Genomic DNA, 18,613 nt, shown 5'->3' with positions numbered 1-18,613 from the left:
TCCAGCAGCCATGTACGGACATGAGACTTGGACCATAAAGAAGGCTAAGCACAAAAGAATTGATGCTTTCAAGCTGTGGTGCTGCAGAAGACCCTTGAGAGTCCCTCAGACAGCAAGGAGATCAAACCAGTCAGTCCTAAAAGAAATCAACCCTGAATATTCATTGGAAGGACTGGTGATGAAGCTGAAGCTCCAGTACTATAGCCACCTGATGCCAAAAGTCAACTCACTGGAAAAGACCCTGATGCTGGGAAAGATTGAAGGCCAAAGGAGAAGGGAGTGACAGGGGATAAGATGGATGGATGGCATCACTGACACAATGGACATGAATTAGAGCAAACTCCGGGAGATGGTGGGAGACAGAGGAGCCTGGAGTGCTGCAATCCACGGGGTCACAAGGAGTGCTACATATAGAAATACTTGCAGATATTCGTTGATATATAAATAGATAAATTCAGTAGTTGAAATGCAAGCATATATCCCCTTGTTATGTCAGCTGAGAAAGAAAAGGAGCAATAGTACCTGAGTAGGAATCAGTACATATGGCTTTCAGGTGATGATTTCTAAGTCCACTCTCTGATAAAGAAGCAGAACTCCTTGGAGAAATGGCTGATTTTAGGACTGTAACTGGAGATATAAAGAATGAGCTTGCAGCATCTTTTAGTGCCAGAAAGTAAGGAGTTTCTCAAAAACAAGCAAGGACACAAACAAAATGCACAATTGATGGGGGTCTAAGGGATGCAGGAGCCAAATGAAAGGGTTCCCTGTGACCAAAACTAGAACATTCGAAGCCGCGAAATAAACACAATAGTCTTCGTTTATAATCCAAAGTTGGTTTATAATTTGTAAAATAAAATAAATATCCATAAGCCCATACTGGTATAAATAAAGGATGACAAAAATTTTAAAATGGGGAAAAACAGGCAAATATTCCATGCAGAAGAACTGCAAATAATGTGTGTAAACACTTGCTTTGAGCTGAATGTTCATATATTAAAACGTCTGCAAAATTCATATATTAAAACCTAACTTTCAATGAGCTGATAATGAGACGTAGGTTCTTTGGGAAGCGATCACTTCTTCTGCCTTGTGAAGACACGGAGAAGATGGCCATCAATGGTCTAGCCTTGTGAAGACACCGGGTCTGCCAGTGCCTTGGCCTCAGACTTGTCAGTCTCCAGATCAGTCTCCAGAACTGCAAATGTGCTGTTTATAGGCCCCTCACTCCTAAGTTTTGTTTGTTTGTTGTTGTTGTTATTGATATACCATCCAGGACAGACTAAGAAAATACTCCACTTCTAAATGGTAACTGTCCACTCTATGAATGTGGGCTTTACATGGTGACTTCCTTCCAAAGAGTACAGTGTGCAATGGGGAAAAAAGAGGAGCCTGATAGTGGAGAAACTTCAGAGACATTCCCTCATCCAGGAAGTCAAGGTGAATGAACATCAACAGTGATGAATCAGGTTGGCAGTATATGAAGGGATACTATGAAAGGATAATAACTGTGTTTCATCTCCAGAGCCTTCTTCCCCAGACGCACTTCAGTTGTGCCCAACTCTTTGCAACCCCATGGACTATTTCCTGCCAGGTTCCTCTGTCCATGGGAATCTCCGGGAAAGAATACTGGAGTGGGTTGCCATGCCCTTCTCCAAGGGATCTTCCCAATCCAGGGATTAAACCCACATCTCCTGCGTCTCCTGCATTGCAGGCAGATTCTTTACTGCTGAGTCACCAGGGAAACCCTCCCCTAATACCACTACTTAGTCTAATCATAAGAAAATTATCAGAGGAACCCCACTTAATGGACATTCTGACCAGAATGCAAAACTCTCAGGGATATCAAAAAAGGGCCTAGGAAATTGTCATATCAAAGGGGAGACTAACGAGACTCATCTGTTAAAAGCAATGTGCTATCTAGGATGGAATTCTGGAATGTAAAAAAGATATCTGAAAAAATAACACAACCTGAATGTGAAGTATTTTGTTCAGATGCTAAGTTGTGTCCGACTCTTTGCGACCCCATGGACTGCAACATGCCAGGTTTTCTCATCCTTCACTATCTCCTAGAGTTTGCTCAAATTCATGTCCGTTGAGTCAGTGATGCTATCAAACCATCTCATCCTCTGTCGTCCCCTTCTCCTCCTGCCTTCAATCTTTACCAGCATCAGGGTTGTTTCCAATGAGTCAGCTCTTCACATCAGGTGGCCAAAGTACTGGAACTTCAGCTTCAGCATCAGTTCTTCCAATGAATATTCAGGGTTGATTTCCTTTGCAATGGACTGGTTTGATCTCCTTGCTGTCCAAGAGACATAGATACATTATTATTAACTAAGGTTCCCTGATGGCTCAGATGATAAAGAATCTGCCTGCAATGCGGGAGACCAGAGTTTCATCTCTGGCTTGGGAAGATCCCCTGGAGAAGGGAATGGCAACCCACTCCAGTATTCTTGCCTGGAGAATTCCGTGGACACAGGAGCCTGGTAGGCTACAGTCCACTTGGTTGCAAAGAGTCGGACACGACTGAAGGACTAACACTTTCACTTCCAAGTGGTACTGAGGTAAGATGTTAATAAGAGGGGAAACTGGTTGTCAGATATATGGGTATTAGCTGTACGACCTTAACAATTGTTCTGTAATTTTAAAACTAGTCTACAATAAAATGTATGTTTTTAATGAAGAGAACAACTCTAAAAAAAAAAAAAAAAAAAAAACTGGATTCTTATGCTGAAGAGACTGAGGTAAAGAGCAAGAGTCTTTTAGGACAAACAAACAAAGTCATTTTCACTACTTAATTCTCTGAATAGAGAGATACTTAGCAAAAATTCAGGGTTTTGATCATTTTTAAAAAAGAGTTTACCTGTGTATGTCTGAATCATAGCATATAATTTAACTAAACTAAATGTATTTTATAAAACATTTTTATTCCAAAATGAGGTGACAAGTGAAAAAAATATTTCTTGTTGGGTTTATCTTAACTCTTTAGACACATGCAATCCACTTATTTATTAAAGTAAATAATAAATAAATATTTACAAAAAAGAATAGACTTTACAATCATCTTTATTTCTTTGTGTTAGTTCTACCAGAATTTCACTCCAATTATTCCAATAAATCACTCCAGTTATTCTTTTTGTTAAGAATTTTCTACATAATCCAAGCAGCACCAGCATCATTACCAGCATCTTCATCACCTTCTTTTTCATCATCGTCATAGCAAAGACTTCCATGATGCTTCCATGGGGCAGACGCTGTCCTCAGAGTTTATGTAACTAATTCTATGAATCCATTCAAACACCCCACAAGGCGTGTTCCATGGGGACACTAAGACACAGGTAAGCTGGGTAGCTTACCGTGTAGCAGTTAGTGGTGGAGCCAGGAATCATCTCAAGCTGTTCCACCCTACACACGCATATCCACCAGGCAGTGCTGTCCTCCGTGAACAGACTGACTCCCAAAAGGGCAGGACGTGGATCCCTTGGAAAGCAAAAGATCAGTCCCAAGTTGCCTACAGCACGGGCGAGTCTGGAAAAAGCACCTTTTGCTGTTGTGCTGTGGCAAGTAACAAGCCAGGATTTCTTGAACTGGATCCGTTACTAGAGCATGACAGGACTCTGGTCACAGCTGAGCTGTGTCGGAGTGCAACCTCCTCCTCTCGGCACTGACCCGCTGGGCATGGGAACGTGGAGAAGCAAGCTGCGTCTGCCCCTCCCAGTGACTCCATCACCCGAAAAACATGTGCTTGGCAGCTGGGGGAATGTGTTAGTTCAAAGGAAGTAATAACAAAAGGCAGAGGAAAAAGAAGGCAAATGTACATTATCCAATTATTTACTTGTAACATATGTTGAAGAGCTGTAATCTGTTTGTTTTCATGTTTTGTTACTAGGAACTTCTACCTTATCTCTGAAGAATGGAAAGACAGCCAAGTCACAACAGTCTTGCCTCTTTCTAAGTAAGTCATTTATGAGCAGTGAGCGTCATGCTGGCTCTGACTGTATCAGCAGCATATTCTGGCTACTTAAAAACTGGGAAATGCTTCCAGACACTTAATAACTAGCAGACTGGTTCCACTTGAGAAGACATTGTAAGCAATACCTGTTAGCCTTCTTGTCAGGGCTCTGCAGGACAAGGCCATCCTCCTAGACTGTGGCCAACCACTCTGGAGGAGGTTTGTCTCATCACTCAAATTCCAAAAAGCTCTTTGCCAGCTTTGAAAGAACCAGCCTCTACAGCAGCTCAAGGAGCCAGTCAAGAAATGATGTTATGTGCTTCTGAGAGTCTGAACAGCATAAAGGGAGAGAATGTAGGCTTTGGAGCAAGGACATGAAAGGTGACTCTAACACTTGCTAACTGAGTGACTGGGGATGAGTCATCTCATTTCCATGAGTCTCAAGTGTCTCATCCAAAAATTTGGTGTGATAAACTGCCCTCTGTAGAGTGGTGTGAAATATTCAACCATGACTGTAACCAACTCTTTGCACCCTCATGGACTGTAGCCTGCCAGGCTCCTCTGTCCATGGAATTCTTCAGGCAAGAATACTGGAATGGGTTGCCATTTCCTTCTCCAGGGGATCTTCCCAACCCAGGAATGGAAACCAGATCTCCTGCATTGCAGAAGGGTTCTTTACCATCTGAGCCATCAGGGACGCTCATCATAAACATGAATCCATTTTTATTTCTTTCTCTCTGCACCCCACCCTCAGATAATTGAGATGGAATTAGGGTTAACCTTACAATAGTACTTAGAGCTAGCACCTGAGAGAGAGAGAGAGACTTACTGTCATGTGATAGAGAAACAAGCCAAGTCATTGGTGACCTTGAGATCTTCTCTCTCACTCTAAAGACAACCAAAGGTCCCTTTCCCTGCAGGAAATATGAAATATGTTGATAGTGGGAACAGCTACCTGGAGTGGGTTTGTTAAAAGAGTCAGGAAAAAACATTCAAGATAATCAAGAGCCAAGTTAGAGAGTGTCCTAAAAAATGCCATCCTGTATCCTCCAGATGACAGCATCCTGCCATCCTGTATCCTCTGGATGGCAGCATCAGGACCACTCTTGATACCCAATGAACCTGTGCAGTAGTTTATCCTTCACATGCCTTCTCACATGAAATCCCAAGACCACCCTCAGAGAGGCAGTCCTGGTTTCCACTTGGCGGGTGAGCAACCTGACGTGCCACAGGACGGAGCGCCTGTCCAAGCTTGTATCCATGGGTAGGACAGCCCAGTCCTGTCCAGAACAGCAGCCGAAGCTGCCAACCCAGGTGCTCCCCTGTGGCCAGCATCCCCCAGGCCCTGAGGTTTGTGAGGACAGGGCAGTGGCTTATCTAGGTTTGCTTTGCTGTAGCCCAGCCTCCCCGTCTGCCAAGTCATAAATACTTGTGAGATGAATGCTGTCTAGGTTGTAACTATTTGACCCAGGCAATGTCATGATGAAACGAGTGTTTGGGGAGCATTAGTCTGATGGAGTGCAGGTCGGTTGGACCAGGAATGTGGGAGTGGAGATGAGAACCAGAGAGACGTCCTGGGGGACTGTTACCGTGGACTGGTGTGATGACATCGGAGGCAGCCAGAGGGCTTAACTCTTCTTTCTCCACTGCATGTAACGTGGCTTGAGGAAGCCACAGAACCTACCGTTTGGGGGCCCTTTGCATAATCATGATCCACTCCCCCTACTTCACACTTTTCTCTGTGCAGTCAGAGATTCTTCTGCCTTCCTAGTAGGTACTTCAGTGATGGGCATTCATCCCAGCAACTCTCAAGAACAATCACGGGGAGATGCCATCAATGATTAAAGAAGACCTCTTTTATGCTACAGAGCCTTCCCCCTATGTGTATATCTAAGTTAGTTATGAGGTAAGTTTTTATATTATTATGTCTCTTATTATGACTCTGCACATCAGATTACTTGCATTTTCTTCCAGAATCCACAAAAAGTCTTGGCCATTGAAGTTCCTTCCACTTAAAGCTCTTGAAAAATGCATATTCATTCATGTATACTACATATATTTATTATGTGCCTATTATCAGCAGGCATTCGCCTTGATCCTGGTAGCAGAGCAATGTCTGTGCTCTTTAGAATCTACATTAGAAGGATGAACAAACCAGGATGGAGCAATCCATTCATGACTCTCTGTTTAAATCTTCTGTTCATTTGTCATTTGACTTAGGAAGGAATCTAAACTTGGCATGGTCTGGAAGTTCCATCAAGATCTCAGTCGGGCTGCAACTTGAACTCTCTATTTTAGCTCTTTCTCTTGAATCTAATTCTCATGTCATTCTGAACCATATATGTTCTACTAAGTGTTCAAAATTGTCAAAGCTATGGTTTTTCCAGTGGTCAAGTACAGATGTGAGAGTTGGACCACAAAGAAGCTGAGCACAAAAGAATTGATGCTTTCAAGCTATGGTGCCGGAGAAGACTTTTGAGAGTCCCTTGGATAGTAAGGAGATCAAACCAGTCAATCCTAAAGGAAATCAATTCTGAATATTCATTGGAAGGATTGATGCTGAAGCTGAAGCTCCAATACTTTGGCCAACTGATGCGAAGAGCCGACTCATTGGAAAAGACTCTGTTGCTGGGAAAGATGGAAGGCAGGAGGAGAAGATGGCAACAGAGAATAAGATGGTTGGATGGCATCACCAAATCAATGATTTGGCAAGCTCTGGGAGACAATAAAAGATGGGGAAGATTGGCATGCTGCAGTCCATAGGGTCGCAAAATCAGACATGACTTAGGGACTGAACCACAACAAAGTATTCTCTTCTGAAATGTTCTATGCTTCTGCTACTTCTAGGACCTGGGGTAAACTCCTCCTCCTTCATTGTTCACCACCTGTCCATCCTTTAAGTGTCAGCTGAGATGGTAAATTCTCTTCCAGAATGACTGCATTAGAAATCCAACGCCCATTCCAAGTGGAAAGACAAGCCCCCTGTCTTCTGCCGTGACATTTATGACAGTGTTTTTTAATTAGCTCCATTAAGGATAAGGATTTTACTCTTTGCCTATGTAAACTTAGATGGGAACACAAGAGATGTTCTCAGTTTATGTCTACAAAAGGAAAGGAAGGCGGAAAGAAGGGAGGGGTTGGTGGAGAAAGGGAAGAGTTAGGTCCTGTGACCATACCTTGTCACTGATTTGCACTGTGCTTAAGTGCTCTTTCTTATGGACCAGTTCTGTCCTTATTTCAGTGATGACCAAACATGAGGTGGTACCTGAACTCAACTGACAGCAGTACCAAGTGAGAAAGGAACAGAGTATGGAAGAAATTAGAATGGAACAATCAATAGTCGGTGACAAGTCCAGACAGGAAATAAAAGGAAAAGAGTTTTCCTTGTCTTGTGAATAGAATTGCTGTTGTTGTTTGCAACCGTAGGGACTGCAACATGACAGGCTCCTCTATCCTCCACTGTCTCCCAAAGTTTGCTCAGATTCATGTCCACAGAGCCAGTTGTGCTATGTAACCATCTCATTCTATGCTGTCCCCATCTCCCTTTGTTTTCAGTCTTTCCTAGAATCAGGGTCTTTTCCACTGATCTGCTCTTCACATCAGGTGTCCAAAGTATTGGATTTTCAGCTTCCACATACAATAGAGAGATTGAATAAATGAAAGTAGTATCTTTTTCACAGACAGTTCATATTCATGACTGCTTAAGAATTAGATGCTTGAGTGTTCTCACTTAAAGTATTCATAAGAACATAAAATATGTATTAATATAGAGTCAAGCATGAAAGTCTTAACATAAATACATAAGGAACCACCACCCTAAATTATTTTACAAATGTGTAGACCATCCATAGTATTCCCCACCAAGCTTCCGCCCAGTAGACAAGGACTATGAACCATAACTTTCCCAACATGACTGTCTCTGTGCCTGCAATTCCTTCCTCTTCTCCCACCTTCAGATGCAGGGATGATCCCCAGATTAAAGTGTGTATTTTCTTTTAAAGTACATATGAGGGCTTGAGAATTCATCATATTGTGATGAGATTAAAAATGAAACCACAAATAGTCATCGACTTAAACATCAAGTGCTCAACTGATGAATCCCCTCTTTCATGAGAGTCAGCACAGGGTTGAGGAAGCCAGTGTGGTGCTTTCTAAAGATATAAGATGAGAGCCCTGCAGACATGAAGCCTTGGTGGACAGGAGGATTGCAGATGATGTTCTTGAGGGAAAGCTAGTCGTCAGTGAAGAAGCAACCTTCAGAAGATGCTCCACACACATCTCTTTACATGGAGCTGTGGTGACTCTGTGCAGGAAACCGAGACATTTCACAGGGGCCAAAGCCACATGCCTGCAAGACATGGAGATCATCTGGAAGAACCTTCTTTTAGATTTGGATTTAGAGTATTGCCAATACTGGGAGATTCCTTATAGACAGAATAATTCCCATGAGCATCCTAATTCTGTTTGAAGAAACTCCTGTTCAAATTCCAGCCCTCAGAACATTCCTGAAGTGTCTCTGAGAAGAGAAAGTCAAAGCCTATGCAGAGATTCTCCTCTTTGTGAAGCAATGATTCTCATTGCCTTCCATGACTTCCAGATCTGTCAGTCTGCCACCCAGCTTTCACTCGGGCATACTTTCCTAGGCTCACATGGATTTGCAACTTGGGGCCTTAAAGCAAAATCCTTAGGAGGGAGACCTCAGAGCACCCTTCCGCATACTGTTTTTTCTGGACTAGTTACATTTGCTTCCACTATTTGTAATAATTTGCATTATTAGAGCTTTTTTGGGGTTTACAATACTTTCAGATATATTATCTCATCTGGCCTAAGGATTTGGCACAGTTGTTATAAGTTAACATCTGGGGAACTCTGATTTACAAATCTATCATTATGCCATCAACAAACAGCATTTAAGCAGCTACTACATTGACTGTGATACGACCTGGGAGAAGCTGGAGCAAAGCAACACATGACAATATGAACTGAAAGAAATTCCAAGTTAGAGGAAGAAGCAAACTTTCACAAATATTCAAGTCTCAGGAGAATTATCTGAAATATTGTCCTTAACTATGGACACGATTAATCTAGTATTATCTGAAATCTTGTCCTTAACTATGCCTGCCATTTCTCCACACACTGTCTCAGGTAAGTTGATTCATCTTTTTTAAGTTAATTTTCTTGGAGTGCTTGCTAGTTTCTACTGTAGAGCAAAGTGAATCATCCATACATAGACGTATATGCCCTTCCTTTTGGATTTCCTTCCCATTCAGGTCACAAGGAAGTATTAAGTACAGTTTCCTGTGCTATATCAGTTCAGTTCAGTTCAGTCACTCAATCGTGTCCAACTCTTTTCGTCCCCATGGACCACAGCACGCCAGGCCTCCCTGTCCATCACCAACTCCCAGAGCTTACCCAAACTCATGTCCGTTGAGTCGGTGATGCCATCTAACCATCTCATCCTTTGCCGTCCCCTTCTCCTCCTGCCTTCAATCTTTCTCAGCATCAGGGGCTTTTCAGATGAGTCAGTTCTTTGCAATAGGTGGCCAAAGTATTGGAGTTTCAGTGTCAACATGAGTCCTTCCAATGAACACTCAGGATGGATCTCCTTTAGGATGGACTGGTTGGATCTCCTTGCAGTCCAAGGGACTCTCAAGAGTCTTCTCCAACACCACAGTTCAAAATCATCAACTCTTTGGCACTCAGCTTTCTTCACCGTCCAACTCTCATATCCATACATGACTACTGGAAGAACCATAGCTTTGATTAGACTGACCTTTATTGACAAAGTAATGTCTCTGCGTTTTCATATGCTGACTAAGTTGGTCATAACTTTCCTTCCAAGGAATAAGCGTCTTTTAATTCCATGGCTGCAGTCACCATCTGCTATATAGTATGTTCTGATTAGTTATCTATTTTACACATAGTGTCAATAGTGTATATGTGTCAATCCCAATCTCCCGATTCATCCCATCCCCCCTTTTCTCCTTTGGTTCATATTTAATCATGGTTGCACCTTCAACTTTAGAATAATGGCATCAAAGTTATACACTCAAAATCTCTCCAACTAGTATACTTTCAGAAAATCTTCTTCCTGAATGACCTCTTTGTACTTCAAACTCAGACTGTCAAATTGTGGATTAATTGTTTCTCCTCAAATCTACCATTTATTCTACCTTGCCCTCCTAGTGACTGGCTCAGTTTTTAGATACTGGCCCCCAGTTAATGATCAGACACCATTGATTTTCCCATTACTTTTCTTATTAATCAACAAATCCTTTTGGCTTAACTTTTAAAAAACGTTTTATACCATTTTTGCTTGCCAGTATGTAACACTTAATGGTGCACCCTTAATAGAGTATAGCATTTGTTACACTATTCATTTATTATTTGTTTACATCTCCCTTGCTCATGCAAAATAATGAACTCATAAGCTCATAAGAATTCTGCCTTATGGTCAGTACTTGACCAGTACATGGAAGAGAATAGGTAAATATCTGCTAAATGAAAGAATAGATGATTGTGTAACGTGGTTGCTTTTCTTCTTATGGCAGATAAAAGTCTGTGACACCCTTAACATTCTCACTCTAATATTTGTACATCTTCTTCCAGTTATTATGTAAAACATTAATCTAAGTATTACTGTGAGGGAGTTCATTTAATATGTGATCAAGGCCCCAAGTTAGTTTACTTTAAGAGAATGAAATTGTCTTTGTTGGGATGGAAAATCAGGTGAATCCTTAAAGGGAACTAAGCATTTCCTGTCAGAGGAGGTCATTTCAAGGAATAAGAGGGATTTGATAAGAAAGAGGGCTTCCATTTGGGGCTTTAAAGATGGATAGGGCTACATGGTAAGGGCTGTGGATAACCTCTAGGAACTGAGACTGGAGCCCAGCTGACAGCAAGTGTTGCTTTGAGGATGCAATGAAAAGCAATGCTGTGTGTATGATCCCTAGCCCTTGGTAATTGTCCCACAAATGTCACTTCTAAAATGGTTCCCTGAAATTCATCAGCTGATGCATTTCAGCCTCTGGGGAGTGACCCTTGATGAACTTTGTGGAGAATAGGTCATCAAAGTGGAGTTTACAGCAGTTGTTCAGTGGTGACAAGCCACCTGAGTTCTTGAGATACATGTGTGTAATTCAGCTTTATTTTACCGACAACATTTAACCCTGTGATGGAAGACCCTTCTTCACTCCTCATCTGTAACTGAGGAGCACCTCCTCACCCTTGTCAGGCGCAAGGCCCTGTTCCTTCTCCCAGCCCACGGCTCATCTCCAGTGCCCAGGAGAGAGAGAAGTGTGTGGCCATTGGAAAGGGGGGCATGTACAGAGGCCTGATGTGCAGAAAGGGCCACCTCCACCACGGCAACGAGGAGACCCCACAGGGAGTCAGCCAGGGTGAGAGTCTGGCCAAGGAGCGAAGGGGAGATTTCTGAATGGGGAGGATGTTGCAGCAGTCAGGAGCAAGCCCACACACATGACTATTTGTGGGGAGTAGATACCCTGCCTACACCCTTCCTGGGAGCTTGTACACCCACAGACACTTTTTGAAGGAACACGATGTTCCAAGACTGGAGCTAGATTCTGAAGACACAAGGGAAAGTAGAAAGTAGTCCAGGCCCCAAATTTTGCAGTTCCTCCAGGGAGAAACAGAATATTCCTGTAACATCAGCCATAGGAGGAAGCCAAATAAAGCTTGTCATTCAAAACCTAAATGGCTTCTGCTTGAGTGTGGCCAGTAGAGTCAAAGAAAAATTTGCAGGAGGAACATTTGAACTAGAACTTGAGCCAAGGGAGACCTTCTCCAGGCAGCAGGAGGGGAGGGCACTGCGGAAGCAAAGCTGTGAGGAGTGAGTAGGTCAAACTGAGGGCTGATAGAGTTGTTGCTGTTTCTTTTTAGTCATTCAGTCATACCTGACTCTTTTCAACCCTATGGACTGTAGCCCACAAGGCTCCTCTGTCCTTGGGATTCTGCAAGCAAAAATGCTGGAGTGTGTAGCCATTCTCTTCTCTAGGGGCCCTTCTGGACCCAGGGATAGAACCCGAGTCTCCTGCATTGGAGGCAAATACTTTACCACCTGAGCCACCAGAGAAGCCCCCTGCACACACACACACACACACACACACACACACAGCAGAGAAAACTTAAAGTACCAGTGCAAGCAAGGAGCCTGGGCTGTCATCTGCTTTGCAACCCCACACAGTGGAGGCACGCACCTGCAAAGAGACATCTTCTCTAATGCCAACCCCTTTCCATCCCACCTGGTTTTTACATTTAGTATGGTTGGTCCATCTAGTTAAGGCTATGGTTTCTCCAGTAGTCATGTGTGGATGTGAGAGTTGAACTATAAAGAAAGCTGAGCTCTCAAGAACTGATGCTTTTGAACTGTGGTGTTGGAGAAGACTCTTGAGAGTCCCTTGGACAGCAAGGAGATCCAACCAGTCCATCCTAAAGGAGATCAGTCCTGAGTGTTCATTGGAAGGACTGATGTTGAAGCTGAAACTCCAATACTTTGTCCACCTGATGTGAAGAACTGACTCATTGGAAAAGACCCTGATGCTGGGAAAGATTGAAGGCAGGAGGAGAAGGGGATGACAGAGGATGAGATGGTTGGATGGCATCACCGACTTGATGGATATGAGTTTGAGTAAGCTCTGAGAGTTGGTGATGGACAGGGAGGCCTGGTGTGCTGCAGTCCATGGGGTCACAGAGAGTTGGACACGACTGAGCGACTGAACTGAACTGAACTGAATTGATGCCAGCCCTCCTATGTATGTATTGTTATGGCACTGTAAGTTTGTTTTGCACGTTGTTTTTGTGTGTGCACTACTTTTTTTTTGTAACTGGACTATAATTGCTTTGCAATGCTGTGTTAGTTTCTGCTGTACCATGAAGTGACTCTGCCATGTGGATCTAGAAAAATGGTACAGAAGAACCTAGCTCCAGGGCAGGAATAGAGACACAGACATAGAGACTGGATGAATGGACACAGGATGTGGAGAGGGGGAGGATGGGATGAATTGGGGGACTAGCTTTGGCATATATACACTATTATGTGTAAAACAGATAGCTCCTGAGAACCTGCTGAACAGCACAGGAGCTCAGCTCCATCCCACTTTGATGGGGTTTACTGACACCAGGTAACACCAACAGCCACATTCTGCTGGACCTTGGCTATTGAATTGCCTACAGTGGCCCTTTCCAAACAAATTAAACAAAGGTGCAGTCAAAGTTTCTCAAAAAAAAGAAAAGAAAACACACACACACACACACAACCTGTGAGATGAATGAAGTTCACGTGGATGTTCAGTGATTCCTCCTGCTTCGCACCGTAAGTAGTCGAGTTTCCTTCTTCTGAATAGGTCTCACATTGCACCGGCAGGAGCAATCCTTTTCTTTATAAGACCTCTCATTTCTGTGCTCAGATCGCCAGTGATTCTGGTTTTGTCTCCACCCAGATCATTCATGTGAACGGGTCTGATAAAGGGTGCTCCATTGTACTTCTTCCTGTTGGTTTACATGCTAGTTCAAATAAGGTTTGACTGAGGAGCACATTTCTAATACTAGGGAATGAAGGTTTGCAAATTCTCAAATTTCCTTGGCATAGACCCATGCACAACCGCTATTGGTTCAGGACTTAGTTATGCCTCCCTAGGATCAGTAAACCTGAGTCAAAATACCCATCTAATTGGAACCTTCTTTAGCAGGGTCTTCCTGATGTTTTAAAAGTGTATGGTTTTCATACCAAGCAGTGAACATGCTGTCAAAGGGAACACAGTCTGTTCCCTCCCAGGGAAAACAAGAGCCGTTTCCCCTCTGCCCTCAGCTCTGTAAACTCAGGCTGGAATGCTGACAGCAAGAACTGGAGGATGCATATACGGTGTGCCTCAGGCAAGACTCCTCATGCTCACCATGGTCTCAGTGGCTCATCCGTGCGCCCACATCCCTGCGGACAGGACCACCATCATGTTACTGTCCATCTGAAGGAGCCGTCTCATTGCTTGTAACTGTTGAATGCTTCTCCTGTGAGATTAATGACCCCACAGCCCCACGGATGAAAAGTGACAGTGTCAGTCACTCAGTCATGTCCAACTCTTTGTGACCCCGTGGACTATAGCCAACCAAGCTCCGCTCTCCGTGGGATTTCCCAGGCAAGGATACTGGAGTGGGTTGCCATGTCCTCCTCCAAGGGATCTTCCCACCCCATGGATCGAGCCTGAGTCTGCTGCACTGCAGGCAGACTCTTCACTGTCTGAACCACCAGGGAAGCCTTGTGTGTACATATGGCTGATTCCTGTTGTGTGGTAGAAACTAACAGAACATTGTAAAGCAATTATAATCCAATAAAAATAAAAAGATCCCGAGCTCCAGGATGTGTGGGTTGTCATCCACATCATTGACAGTCACTGAAACTAGACAAGCAAACAGGAAATGCACCTCGTTGCTAGTTGCTAAGTCGCTTCAGTCGTGTCTGACTCTGCGCGACCCCATAGATGGCAGCCCACCAGGCTCCACCATCCTTGGGATTCTCCAGGCAAGAATACTGGAGTGGGTTGCCATTTCCTTCTCCAGTGCATGAATGAGAAAAGTGAAAGTGAAGTCGCTCAGTCGTGTCCGACTCTTAGCGACCCCATGGACTGTAGCCTACCAGGCTCCTCCATCCACGGGATTTACCAGGCAAGAATACTGGAGTGGGGTGCCATTGCCTTCTCCGTAGGAGTCACATAAAAACTGCTGCTGGCTCGATTAATGAATGGATGGATGGATGAAAGAAGGAGTGAATGATACAGCCAAGGTAATTGTCTGGGTTTAGATGAGGCCATGTCTTGGAATTCTAAGGAAATGAGAGCACCAGCATGAGTATACATCCTTTTCTGATCTTTCTCATCATTTTCCTTTTTGAAAAATTAAGCACAGACAGAATTCTGCTGTAGTTTGCAAGTTCATTCCTCAGAGGTAAAATGTGGGATGATTGCCGTTTTATTAGCGCCAGTTACTAAATAATACTATATTTAATAAAATGGTGTTATCATTACTACTTCATACTTTTCAAAATGTTTCATAACTGTTATCTCAATTTATAAAGAAAGGGAGTTCCATGTCTTCTTCAATTAATCTTCAAGTTTTCATCTATTACATTTTCCTGCTGTTAATTTTTTTTTTAATTTTATCCAGAAAAAAAAACCCTGCTATTCCTTTCTTGTGGAAGCAATTTAAAAAATCACTAATTACAATATAAAGTTCCTTTATTAATTGTCCATAGATGTTTTCATCAGGTTTTCAGAACCCGTGTTTTCCTAATTCAGAAGCTGGATCTGGGACAAGCATTACTTCAACATCCAAAGTGCTGCCATAGGAAACAAATAGGAGCAAGAGAGAATGAGCTACAGTGAAACCAAAGTCTCATTAAAACCTGGCGGCTTTAGACCAGGCGTCTCATTAGACCCAACTAATTCTTGGTGCAGCAGCAGCAAATGTGAATGAAAAACACACCAGACAAGACATCCACACTACCATGTGTGAAACAGATAGCTAGCGGGAACCTGTTGCACAGAACAGGGGCTCTGTGATGACCTAGAGAGGTGGGGTGGGGTCGTGGGGGGAGGGAGGCTTCCAGAAGGAGGACACATATGTATACACATGACTGATTCACTTTGCTCTACAGAAGAAACTAACATAACCTTGTAAAGCAATTATACTCTAATTTTATTTTTTTTTTTATAAAAGGATGCTGTGTTGCTCAATGGTCTTTGGAAAGAGTCATATTTTGAGTGAAGGGTCCACAGTGACAGGAGAGGAATTATACTTGGACAGCTCTCATTTCCTCCATGCCAGGCTCTCTTCTGAGCAGAATGTTGTGTGTGAGTGTGTGTGTGTGTGTGTGTGTGTGTGTGTGTGCGCGCACGCGCGCATGACTGTGTGTCTGTGTCCACCTGTGCACACACGCCCTGAAGGGGCCCTTGAGCACTTGGCCAGCCCAGACCAGGGAGGTGAGAATCTTAGATCCGGAAGGGCCTGGAACCAGCCGGTCCCCCATGCAGACTCCGCTCCGTATTGTGTCACTATGGCCCTGCAGCCTTGGCTTGAATTCCCCTCGGAATGCGTGGCTCACCCCTGGATGGAGGTGTCTGTAGATGCACGTGGCTTCTAGTAAAGCCAGGATCTGATTCCTACTGGAGCACACTGCCATGCGCCCATCATGACCTGTAGGACAGAGGGAACCAGCCGATGGCTCCACTCACATTCAAGTTCCATCTGCTGGGGTGGGCTCTCACCCAGGCTCATGCCCTTCACGGCATACCTTCTCTGTGGGTGCTCGGAAAACAAAAGCCACACTGCTCTGGACACGAACGCCAGCCCTGCCTGGCATGGACGCGGTCCCCACTGCCCCTGGGACCAAAACCCCAGCACTTCCGTAAGTACACACCCAGTTCCTGTGAACTTCAACCTGGAGAAGGTATGGAACTCTGATTGCTGGCCATCTTGTGAGCCCCGGCCTACAAATTCCTAGAAACTCCTAACTGTATATCCCCCACTGAAGTTTTATCCCATTTCCTTGGTTCTAGTTCCCTGTTTTGAATACTTCTGAAGCTCACTTCTGTCATCTGCTCTATCAGGGACCCCTCCCAGTTTGGGGTCATGTGCAAATCTCCTAGGCATGTGTTTTGTGCCTTGATCCAAACCACGGAATAGACGTCAGCACATGATAAAGAACAGGACACACTTCTGTGTGTTTTAGCGTTTTGCTCTTTGATTGACACCAATTATTTAGTAGCAGTCTTTGTGTAGATTGTTAAGGGGGTTCTGATCTACTGAACTGTGATTTCATCAAGTGCACAGGGATATGGAAAGGACAGCTCCATGCCGGGCTGAAGTGGGAAACTTGGAGGCAGGGACCGGTCTGACATGCTGGTAGAATTTGCTCCTGAAGTTCAAGTACAGCTCTTCATTAATCCTTGTGTCGCCAGGACCCAGCAAAGTGAATTTACTAAACAAAGAGAAAACACGCAGCTTCTTTGTGAAACTAATTGAGCCGGATCTCGTGGCCCTTGCTCCTTTTAACGTGCCCACCAGCCTGTTAATAATCACGTCTTCCCTGTTGTCAGTGATCAATGTTGAACTGATTGGCCTGCGGTCTCAGGAATGCATCCTTTTTTCCAATTTTGAAATTGGAAAAATATTTGCCTCCTCCACTCATCTGGCTCCTCTCCCACAATTCAGTATTTTCTCATGGAAAAATAAATCCTCTGTCACATTTCACAGACTCTGCACATACTCTCAGGCCCCGGTGGTAACTTTGCTGGGACTAAGTTGTAACTTGCACTTTCCCAGAGTATCTGATGGTTTTCTTTCTTGCTACCCCCCTCAGAGGACACAGAGTGTTTTGCTCACACCTCGATGTTGTCCAGCCTGAATACTGTTCTCTAGTGGAAGATGATGGAAACCAGCCCGTGGTCAAAAGGACCTGCCTTCACTCTGTCCTCTCTTTTCTTTATGTCTTATTTTAAATTGGAGCATATGTGATTAACAACATTATGTTAGTTTCAGGTATACGGTAAAGTGGCTCAGTTATCTATATACATGTATCTATTCTTTTTAAAATTATTTCCCCATTTAGATTGTTACATAATATTGAGCAGAGTTCCCTGTGCCATAGCAGTAGGTCCTTGTTGGTTATCTAGTTCAAATATAACAGGGTGTACATGTCAATCCCAAACTCCCTAACTATCCCTTCCCCTCATCCTTCACCCCTGTTGATCGTAAGTTCATTCTCTAAGTCTAGGAGTCTGATTCTGTTTTGTAAGTTCATTTGTATCATTTTTAAGACTCCACATATAAGCAATATCATATGATATTTGTCTTTTTCTGTCTGACTTACTTCACTGAGTACTAAAATTTCCCCAAGAGTCAGTCCACCCTTTTTTTTTTTCTCTATTTGTTCTGCAGAAATCAAGTAGTTCCATCTGATGTCTGACAATAAAGTGAAGAGTGTCTCAGAAAATTTAAAATGGAACAATCTTTTTAGGGAGTTGTCTTCCTTGCTTTAACTTTCTGGAAAATAAAAGGAAAAAATGTATCCAAAAGCAGTGAATGGGGTAAACTTTCTGCATTTTGTGAAAATAGAATCTGGAACACAGCAATGATGAGAATATAAATTACCTCTGCAAGATCTGACTCTATAAAGAGATCTATAAAAAAAAAACTAAATGTCAAATCTCTGAGTGTTAAATGTTCTATTTGTCGTCATGGATCATATAATTCAGAACTTATAAAAATAACACTAATTTGAGCATTAATGATAATAATCATCAGTAATCGAAACATACTCCCTCGAAAGTTTCACAGCAATGTTGTAAAAGAAGAGTATCAAAATGCATAAGAAAAATAATACGTGCATGTACCTTTTTGTGTGTGGAAACATGCCTCTCTCAGAGGGACGTGAGCTGAAGTAGTTTCCTATGCCAGCTAGTTTTCCAAGATCCTGGCTTGTTTGGAATATCTCTCGGCAATTGATTCCTATTCTGCTGGCAAGCCACCTGTTAAGCTAAGGCGGAAGCCTAGCAGAGGAGGGAAATGGGTGGAGTCGATTATGTTTTAACATGACTTCATAATACTGCAATGTGAGCTTTTAACTCCTGAGTCCACACATTTTTTCATAGGGTG

The 18,613-nt window shown here is 43.3% G+C and overlaps 1 long non-coding RNA gene across 1 annotated transcript; it reads right to left on the bottom strand.

Annotated features, from left to right (window-relative positions):
• Positions 1–817: 817 nt before the first annotated feature.
• On the bottom strand, positions 818–18,488 carry LOC145516309 (uncharacterized). The gene is made up of 3 exons (XR_014061290.1): positions 18,352–18,488; positions 9,362–9,691; positions 818–2,299 (listed from the first exon to the last, which is right to left on the bottom strand). It is a non-coding gene; the product is annotated as an uncharacterized LOC145516309 (long non-coding RNA).
• Between the last annotated feature and the right edge of the window lie 125 nt (positions 18,489–18,613).

Source organism: Giraffa tippelskirchi, chromosome 8 (genome assembly GCF_054371585.1).
Source record: "Giraffa tippelskirchi isolate mGirTip1 chromosome 8, T2T-mGirTip1v1.2.pri, whole genome shotgun sequence".
Taxonomy (NCBI): domain Eukaryota; kingdom Metazoa; phylum Chordata; class Mammalia; order Artiodactyla; family Giraffidae; genus Giraffa; species Giraffa tippelskirchi.
Note: the sequence above shows the minus strand (reverse complement) of the source record. Positions and strands in the feature narration are given on the sequence as shown.